Genomic DNA, 10,193 nt, shown 5'->3' on the forward strand with positions numbered 1-10,193 from the left:
TAAATTATCTTGTAGCATAATGGGTCACATGATCAGACTGTGAGATGTACACTTTAAACCATTTCTATCTCTTATTTTCTTAGTATTGTTTCTATATATTGCGTGAGTCATAATATAGACAACCTGAATTCACAACCCATGCTGACCTGTTAATATGAGGACCATTGCAAGTGAACAATGCAAACAGCATAAGGTGTGTTTTTCCTTCGTCATATGTTGGAAGTTAGGACAAAGTAAAGAGAATATGGTACAAATAAAAGGCAACCAAAAGGAAACGTCCCATTGCTTCGAATAAAATTGTGGATTTCTCTGGGTTTGAACATTGTCGGAAACATTTTGGATAAAGTAAGTACACAAGTCAACAAAATATTTAGCATACAGTAGGTTTAGTTATTTTTACGCATTTTAATGAAGAATTGTTACATATTATATATGTCAAGTTTTGATTGTGCATCCAGAAGCTCATTGACACATAAAAGTGCCCTTTTGTGCATAATTTTATTTTTAATTTCTTTGTTTTATTTTCTACAGTAAATTATAATTGGTTTACAGTGAAATTCTTTGTCTAAGGAGTAGAGAAAAAGGCAGATTTGTACAGCAAATACAGTAAATACGCTGGTGAGCCATCTTTTCGCCGAATCACAGGCCCTCGGAGAGCTCAACTGCTTTCAATTCCTACAAAGCCTCCAGACAGGATTTTTCTCTCCATCTTCTGTCAGTTTTCCCCCGCGCTCTCAGTTGCCCCGTCTCTCTGTGTGAGTAAATGAATTCCCCCCTGATGGTAGGGGATGTGATGTGAGAGCAGCGATCGGGGCACTTTAATCTCAGAGATCCATCCTGGAGGTTTGTGCCCTGCCTCGTCACTCTCTGTTCAAACACTGAACTTCCTTACTAAGACGACAAGGATTACAGCGCAGCCATTCACCCGCCTCCTCTCATCTCACTACATCTCCCACCCTTTCATCCTCTCACTCTATCTCTCTCCCTCCATCTCATTCATCCGCGACACAAATACACAAAAGCAGGAAGCGTTACGTGATGGCCTCAGTCAGATGCAGCGACCAACAATATTACAAATCCTCACGCAGAGGAAGTCCTGATCTGATGAACAATATGCTGCTCACACACACACACACACACATAACCAACGCACACAATCACAATGAGCACATTTCACAGGCTGAAAAAAAGACCCAATACAAACAACTGCAGATTTGATTATTAGAACAGAGCACAAAACACTGTTTTGTTGTCAGTTAGAAAAATGAAATCAGTGAGAACCATGACAAACAAGGCAACACAAAAGCAGCACTCAAATAAAACTCCATGAGCTGTGAAATTATGTTTTCAGACATCTGCACATCTAAATGACACAGATAGAGAAAACCGCAAATGAAACACTTCCCACAATTCATGTGAAAACTCGTGTGGATTGACGTCAGTTGATCAGTGTGTTAAACTTATGTTATGTTAAGAATATGAATAGCCACAGAAGATTTGTTATAATATTTGAATTAATAGCTGTGTTAATACCATGTACTCACATTATAGACAGAAACACCTCCATATGAATGTTGGTGAGTCTGTTCTTTCAAGTGTTAGACTGCTCCTTTTCTCACCCAGAGGGGGGGGGGTATCCTGCTGATCTCCATCTGTCTGAGAGGTGCCATGCAACATCAACCCAAATTATCACATTACTCTGACATATGACATTTATCATCAATAATGAGATGCTACAGTATCTGTTGATTTTATCCTATTTTAGACCAAATGTCTGCAAACATCTGGCTGCCTGTATGTGGAACGCAAAACTCCCACACCATGCATCATATCTTCTTAAGCATTAACACAGGACAAGAGAACTGTCCATTCCAAACAGGACGGGTTAGAACGACCACAGCACTGGTCAGGCAAATACTTTATAGCTTTCTTCTGTGCCAGGATTTAATTCCTGCGAGGCTATAAAACAGCAATTTAATTAAAGTCGAGTAGAAAAACACACAACTCATTTAAACTGCTTACATTTATGAAAAACAATAAAATAATATGTAACCTAACGAATGACAAAAAACAGCAATATTAAAGGGTGACAACAGACATAAAAATTGACATTTAAAATCACATGTTCACGTGCTGAGAGCACTGGGAGTGGGAGGGGATTGAGTGATCGATGCTGTGGTGGTAAGAGACAGGAAGGGTACATTTCAATTCTTAAAACAATTTCAATGACTCATTTGAAAAACGTTGGAACTAGTCCTACATCGTGCATCACTCTGCCCAGACTCCGATCTCTCCGTCTTTCCTCATCCTCCTCTCAGTCACGTCTGTGTCCTCATGCAACAGTGAAACCTGATGAATGTGTCGCTGAAATGAACAGCTCTCTTAGTCACAGCCCTAAAAATGCAAATCATCACACCTAGATGGAAAGTTAGAAATGTTTACTCTTTTTTTTGGCTTAAGGGCAAGAGTGTTATTAATGCAGAACCCATCAACATATTTAATGTGTATTGTACTGGGAGATTACCTAATGTAATTTATAATTCTGAGCACATGTGTTGGGCAAGGCCCAGTGACCTGACTTAGAACAAAGAGTCGTAAAACCTTAGGCCAGGCTCGGGAAACCCCTTACATTAGAAATCCAGCATGGAGCGCTTATCTCCATGTGGCAGCAGATCACTTCCTGGGTCCTGTGAGGGCCCCCACTGTAAGCCCGCCCCTGGGGGCCAAATCCTGACAATTCAATTGGCCGGGGGCCACACTGACCCCTGACCCCTCCTCCCAGGGGGGAGTCACCTAGAACATGACTTAAATAGGCTGAGCTCACAGAAACCTTGCTCTCTTCACTCCGATGCTGATGTGACAACGGGACCCCCCCCCCCGGGGTCTCACCAGTTAACCCAGCAACTTAAGGAGGCAACTAACTTCTTTCTCTCTTTCCTCCGATGCTGACGTTCCCATCAGGCCCTTTCGGGTCTGTCCAGAGGTTCCAGCAACTTAAGGAGGGAACTACTTTTCTCTTAACTGCTCTTTTTCACTCCAGCACTGACGTTCCAGTTAGGCCTCCTCAGGTCTGACCAGAGGTTCCCGTTGCTTAAGGAGGCAATAAGAATTCATTTCATTCATTTATCTTAGTCGACGTTTTTATTTTGGAAAGGACCTTTCCTGTTTTAACTTGGAAAGATCAAACAGGAAATTGCTCGCTGGACGATCTCAAACTGTTTCATTTTCCCCACGGACTTTACTTTTGTTTTTCCCAACGATCTACAAACGGCCTCAAACCAGCCGTCCCCTGCAGAAGCGCAACGTTCATCCCGCTGAGGAGTAAGAGGCAATCCACTCCGTTCCTGTAAAACAGCACGTTCTCCGCTGTTACAGAAGAAGACGAAGTTTCATTCCGTCAAGGCAGCACGAATAATTCGCTTCCTTTTCCGGTCCAGCGGCCGAGCCCGGAGCTCCGCTCGTGAGAGAGACCACGTGATTCACTGGCCCCCGACACATTCGCGCCGAGTCGCAGGCACATCGCGAGGGTTGTACAGTAAGAGCCTTGATTATCTGGGCAGATGTTAGTTTTGATACGTAGCATATTGTTTAATATTTGATTGTATCTGTTGCGAGACCGCTGAGTCTCATTGTTTTAGCCGGCTACGACGAACCGCTACTTCCGGTTCATTTCCGGGTTTTGTGTTAGTGGTTGAGCTGCGAGGAAAGCCTCCAGCCACGCTGTTAACGTCTGTGTTAGTCTGCAGTGAGTTTACCGATCAGAACCTCAGCCCACAACGTCCGCTTTGGGCTGAGTGGTTAAATCACTGTTAATCTATCTCTGGCGTATTTTTAAGAGCTTCTTTGAACTCTCCTTACATGTCTTCTCTCTCTCTCTCTCTCTCTCTCTCTCTCTCTCTCTCTCTCTCTCTCTCTCTCTCTTTCTAAACCGACCTATACACACTTCTGACCTGTATTTATAATACAGGTCATGTCACATAGTTAAATCTATGCTTAGAGAGGCTGAACACATCTGGAAACCATTCGGCCCCCAAAGCCAAGCAGAGATAAGAATTCTCTTTGTCTAAAATTTCCTTTGTGTAATTCATGTGACGACCACCAGTGTGCGCTCCGGCCACATGGTGTCATTAACATAGACTCCATCTTGAATAACGCAAGTTAACCCACCATTTTGAGTCTATTATTGCCACGCCTCCGCTCTCTCTCTCCTCCCATCCTGGCTCTAAATTCATAACGGCTCCGCCATCTTGTTTGTAGTCAATCCGCCATTTTGAGAGTTTTTAGGCCTTGATTCCACGAATCATGATCGGCCTCCATCTTAGATGTGATGTCACTACGCGTCATCGCCACGCCCCTTCTTTTTCTCTCTCTCTCGCACACACACACACACACACACACACACACACACACTTTGATGGACACAGACAGATGCATACACACTCAGATACACATAGGTGGATACATGTGTTTTCTAAATTGTGATAAATGCTGCTGCTGTTGTGATCTTTGAAATATGGGAGTTTGTAAAAATGATAAATCATTAAATAACACTAACTTTATTTCACACACACACACACAGACACACACACACAGAGAGACACTTTGACACAGACACACACACACACAGACAGACAGACATACATAGGTAGACCGCAGGTTGTCCATGTATTTTCTGAATTGTGATAAGTGCTGCTGCTGTGTTTATCTTTGAAATATCGGAGCTTGTTAAAAGGATAAATCATTGAATAACATTATAACTTTATTTCCCCTTTTTAATAAATACTTTTGTAATTAAAGTATCTGTAGTCTGTGATTATTTGTGCATATGTATGTGATTGCAGCTGGATTATGATCGCCTGTGCTCGAACTTAGAAGCCTTCACTTTTTATTAAGTAATCGTTAATATTAAAATATTGACATTATTAATTTGACATTTATCATTATGAGACTGATAATTATAGCTTGACATCGTTGGTCCCTGGGAAACCAGGGTGGTGCCCCCCTTTCTCAATTATTAATATAGATAGTATTATTCTTAAATTGATAATTTTATTGTTTTGACTAATTATTTTCATTATTCTTGGTTGATAACCTTATCATTGTTAATTGATAGCTTGTACTTTCTAATTGATAATTCCTATTTTCTCATTAGTGGTTTTATTGTTATTTGACTACTGATCATCTTTAATTAATAATTTAATTATTTTTGATAGATAATTTTTATTTTAATAATCATATTTCATGATTATTAATAATTAGCCAACGTCAAGTCTACTCCTATTGCACAACACATGTTATTGTTTCTTTCATTTGGTACTGTGCAGCGTGTTTAAACATTGTCCACATTTACATAGAGCTTCGATAAATCAGCCATTACTGAAGCAGAGGGAAAACATTCCAGCCCCTTTCAGAGGGAGCGAGAGCAGCAATAATTAATTTACACTTAATTGTGCTGGCCACATCCACACTTTAACTGCTGCTATGAGTAGAGCAGACAAATAATGACTCTCTCTCTCTCTCTCAGAGCGGCCGTTATCACGGAACGAGGCCCAGATCATCTGAGTCTGGCCAACCTGTTGACATGGTCTTGTCACAGCAGGGGACATTTTGGTTTCACCTTGTATGCGCCATTAGAGGGTGAAACCTGTGTGAAATCAAATTGCGTGAAATAGAGGAAATAGCAGGAGTCCGACCTCCTTCCCTTCAAAAGCTCCAGAGTTAAACTGCCCCTTTAGCAAACTGATCTCAGGTGGTCATGAAGCTGCCTCTGATAAATATCACTGCTAAGCCCTTCACACATTAGGGCTTCACATATTAAACCACTGTGGTAGTTAATAACTTCCAGCACCTTGATGTTGTTCAGTTAAACAGCTGTAGCTTTAATTCTCTTATTGAGTCAACACACACACACACACACGCACACACACACGCACACACACACACATACACACACACACACACACACACACAAACCCACACACACACACACTCACATTATATAAGTTCTTTTGACCTTACATGTCCCGACAGTTAATTTTACAGCAATATTGTTCTCTGAGCCAGAATGAGCATAAATAAACATTTAAATAACTTTGCAAACATAATGAAACTCACTCGCTCTACAAAACTTTGCCTGGTATTGTTTTACACAAACCTTTGCTGAGGAGTTACAGCACAGATGTTGTGGAGCGAACCACAGTGACAGTGAATAAAAATAGTAACAGGAAGGCTGCCAGTGTGTCTCATTGTTCAGAGACGGAGAGCTGGCAAAGCTTCAAGTTTCTGACACAGCTGACAAATATGGATTTTGGGGGACAGATGCCACTGCTGATATTAGAGAGTAAAAAATTCCAACACTGAAAAATTGGTCGATAGATATATAAAATTGGCAATGATTCCTAAAATAAAGTTAAGTCCTTATGACACATAAAGGTAAGTTTACAGTTTCAGCATGAACTTTAGTATATATAACGATACATACAAATGCAATACATCTTGAATTGTAAACATACATGCACTGATTTTTCAGCATTGTTAAGTCTGTAAAATAAAAGTTTTCATTTTGGCAAATGTACCATTATTTCTGTGAAAGACTTTTTCGCAGAAATAATGAAGAGAGTAGAGAGTAGAGAGTTTGTGCAGCTTGGTCCAAAGACACATCGACTGCTCACTTTAGGGAAACTGTGGAAATAAACGTTCAAATATTCAACTTAAATCCACTGGAATAATACATTCAAATCTGGTTTAAATTGGCAGAGAACTTCATACGGTAACAATTCCAACTTAACGATTGTGACCATACGTTTGTAGGTGTCACATATTTGAATAATTCATCAGAGTGAGTGGGGAAAGTCTTTCCACCATGCTGCTTCCTGAAAACAACCTTCAGGGTGGGCTTGATTGCTCCCATCACTCTTTGGAGGACAGCTGTAACTCTCACACGGTGGGACCCCTAAGACTCCATCAATGGGGTGACGTGGAGTTTTTCCATTTTACTCTGGCAAAATGCTCGGAAATGAGAAGCTAAAAAACTAATGTCCTGCCTGGAGGAGTGAAGGGACGATCCTCCCACTTCGTTTCATCGTCATCAGAGGAGGTATCCCCTAGTTGTCCATCACAATGTGATTACTGAAGAAACAGAGGGAACTTAGACCGGATACAGAGCGAAATGGGCTGCAGCTGATTGAAGTGAGCATGTAGATGCAGCGGAGATGAGATGACTGAAGTCTAAAGAGTTCCATTAGAGGGGAATCTCAGAGTGAAATAGAACAGTAAAGTACCTATCAAGTATTGAAGATGTTCAATATCATTTACACATCCATTCTGAGCTAAATCGGCTCTACACGCTGTCATATGTGATGTTATTATGACTAGAATGACAGATATCGATATGAAATGATCACAACTTACTTAAAACTGAACCATCTGAACAATGTTTCATTGGCAGTTTTATTAGTTGACAAAGGAATAGTTTAACATTTGTAGAAAAACACTCATTCAAGTCTGACTGTCAAATCTAAAGGTCACTAATTAACATGAATTTAATCCGCACAAAAACCGAAGAGTAAAGACAACACGCTTTGGTTTTAAGGTTTGTTTGTTGCCAAAATATTTCTTGGCAGATTTTTGTTGCAGCAGCAGTTTAGACAAAATTGCTGTTTTCCTTCGTTGCCAGTGTGTTTTTGTCACACTAGGTTAATTGGCTGCTGGCTAACCAAGAAAATGAAGTGTATTTTCCAAAAAGTTGATCCGTTCCTTTAAGACCGCCATTTATCACGACTGAATTTGCTGCCATGTCATTAATCAGCGTGGCAGTTTGCTATTTGTCTGGCCAACAGTGCCAATAAAGTTTATTCAAACTACAGCTTCACCTATAAAACAACAAGTCATTAGTTTTGCTACATTTCTGTGGATGATAAACTATTAAGCTCAGCCGATTCAGATACACAAGACTTTGAAACAGCTGATCTGTAACAGGCATCACAGGAGCCAAAATAGACGCACAAATCCATCTGGAGTGGACACAACCAAGACTGAAGATTAATTAATGATTCTAATAGAGCTTAACAATGTGGTTCTGGAAGGAAAAATGTCATTAATTTTCTGAAAAGTAACCATCTAATGTCGACTTACTACAAGCTAAGAGAGCTTGAAAAATATGATATGCTCCTGCAGAAGCCACAAGTCTTTATGATTACATTTAAGAACAATTTCTTTGATTAGTGACGTCAATGAGAAGTTCTAGATTACATAACTGTGAAATCATGTCGGCAACGATCATTCAGCGTGAATACACTAGGTTAGCACATTGAAACATTATACAAACATATAGAAGGCAATATGTACAATATATTTGAACACTATATTAATGACAAGGTTAAATTAAAAAGAAGCACTGGAAGTCATTGGAAATGGATTCACAAAGGTTTATGGGATGCGTAGTACTTTCAAAAATGTTCGTGTCTCTGCCCCAGCGATAGATTATTATTTTATTTTTTAATCCTCTTTTTAATCAAATGTTTTATTATCATAATTCATCATAGAGCTGGTCGGCCTTAAGGCTTTAAACTCTTTTTATGATATTTTTCTGAAACATCAGTGGAGAAGATGACATGAAATCTTAGGGTCGTAGGGGCTGGAGCAGATATTGGGCGAGAGGCTGGATTCACCCTGGACAGGTCGCCAGTGTCTCACAGGGACAAACACACAGAGACAAACAACCAGTCACTCTCACATTCACACTTACAATCAATTTAAAGTCTCCTTAACCTAACCCCAATCTGCAAACTACACACAGAAAGGATCTGGCCAAGGAGCCAAGATTTATTTTGTGTTACATTTTGGTTTTATTAAATTATATTATAATCTTGTTTTCCTTTTTTTTTTCATTTGTGTCCTGAACAAGACACTTCCATGCAGGCTGAAGTGTTGTGTCAACAACTTTCATCCAAAATGTGAGGCAGGAGAAATTCTTTACAAGGTTTACACAAATGATATTTCTCTGTTTTAACAGAACATCTTTTCATCCAAACTCAATTCCTCCCAATAATGACCGAGTTCATATAATCATGACAGCAGAATCATATTCATCAAATGAGCATCACTCCGCCAGTTCATCGCTGCAGAGATGAACAGAGGAGGGGGAGAAAAAAAACAATAATGTTCCTCAGCTCTAAATTGTGTTTGCTGATAGCGCTGCTGCTTGGCTGGCTGTTGATGGATATTACTTCCCATGCCGTTCCCCAGGCCGTTGTGTGGAGCAGTGCCTTTTGAAATGAGCGATTGTGCGGTGCTCCCCTTAAACTAGTTCAGCGCGACATCATTCATCATCTCCAGCGGCGCCAGCGGGGAGCAGCAGCATCCCCACGTCTGCCAGTCACAATGGGGTTACAGGGAGGATCGCTGTCTGCAACCCCACGACGCTGCACTTCACACCGGGCCACAGAGATGACACAAACCTTCACCTTTCACACACCCCTGAAACAACAGCACCACGGCGGGTGGAGCTATTTTGGAAGCCACTCTACAAGTCATGCCACCCTGTATTAACACCAAAACACTCGCCAGATAGAGTTGTCCTGAGGGTGGAGCACAGTGCACCCGCAATATATCATCCGCACACAAAAAACTGGGGGACAAGAACATCTTTTAACAGCCTCTTCCTGTTTTTATGTTTAACACTTTTTTATAGGTTTTCTTTGGGTAATCAATACAATTATACAATTACACATCCCAAATCTGATGGATATACCCCTACCCACAATAAGACCCACCCACCCCCAGCCAGCCTACCCCATGCAGCAGAAGTACATTAAGAGAGACTTTAGAATGTATATATATATGTATATAGGAATATTAGATTATTACAATACAATTACAAACAACACTGCTGCAAGACAAAGCAGAGAAAAGAAAGAAAGAAAGAGGAAAATAAAATAAAAAAAATATTAAATTAAAATAAATTAATAAATTAAAAAAATAAATCAGTAAATAGGTAAATACAATTTAAAAGAAAAAAAAATAAAGGAGGGAGAGGGGAGGGGAGGGGGGGTGGTTGCCATCTAATCTTTCTCTTGTAGTGGGCTTTGTATGCTCTCATAGTACGACAAGAAAGGGGTCCAGGTTCTCTCAAAGCTCTGTATACGGAGCCTTTCAGAGTATATCTGATTTTCTCCAGTTTCAGCCTCTTCCTG

This window comes from Limanda limanda, chromosome 4 (assembly GCF_963576545.1).
Source record: "Limanda limanda chromosome 4, fLimLim1.1, whole genome shotgun sequence".
Taxonomy (NCBI): Eukaryota; Metazoa; Chordata; class Actinopteri; order Pleuronectiformes; family Pleuronectidae; genus Limanda; species Limanda limanda.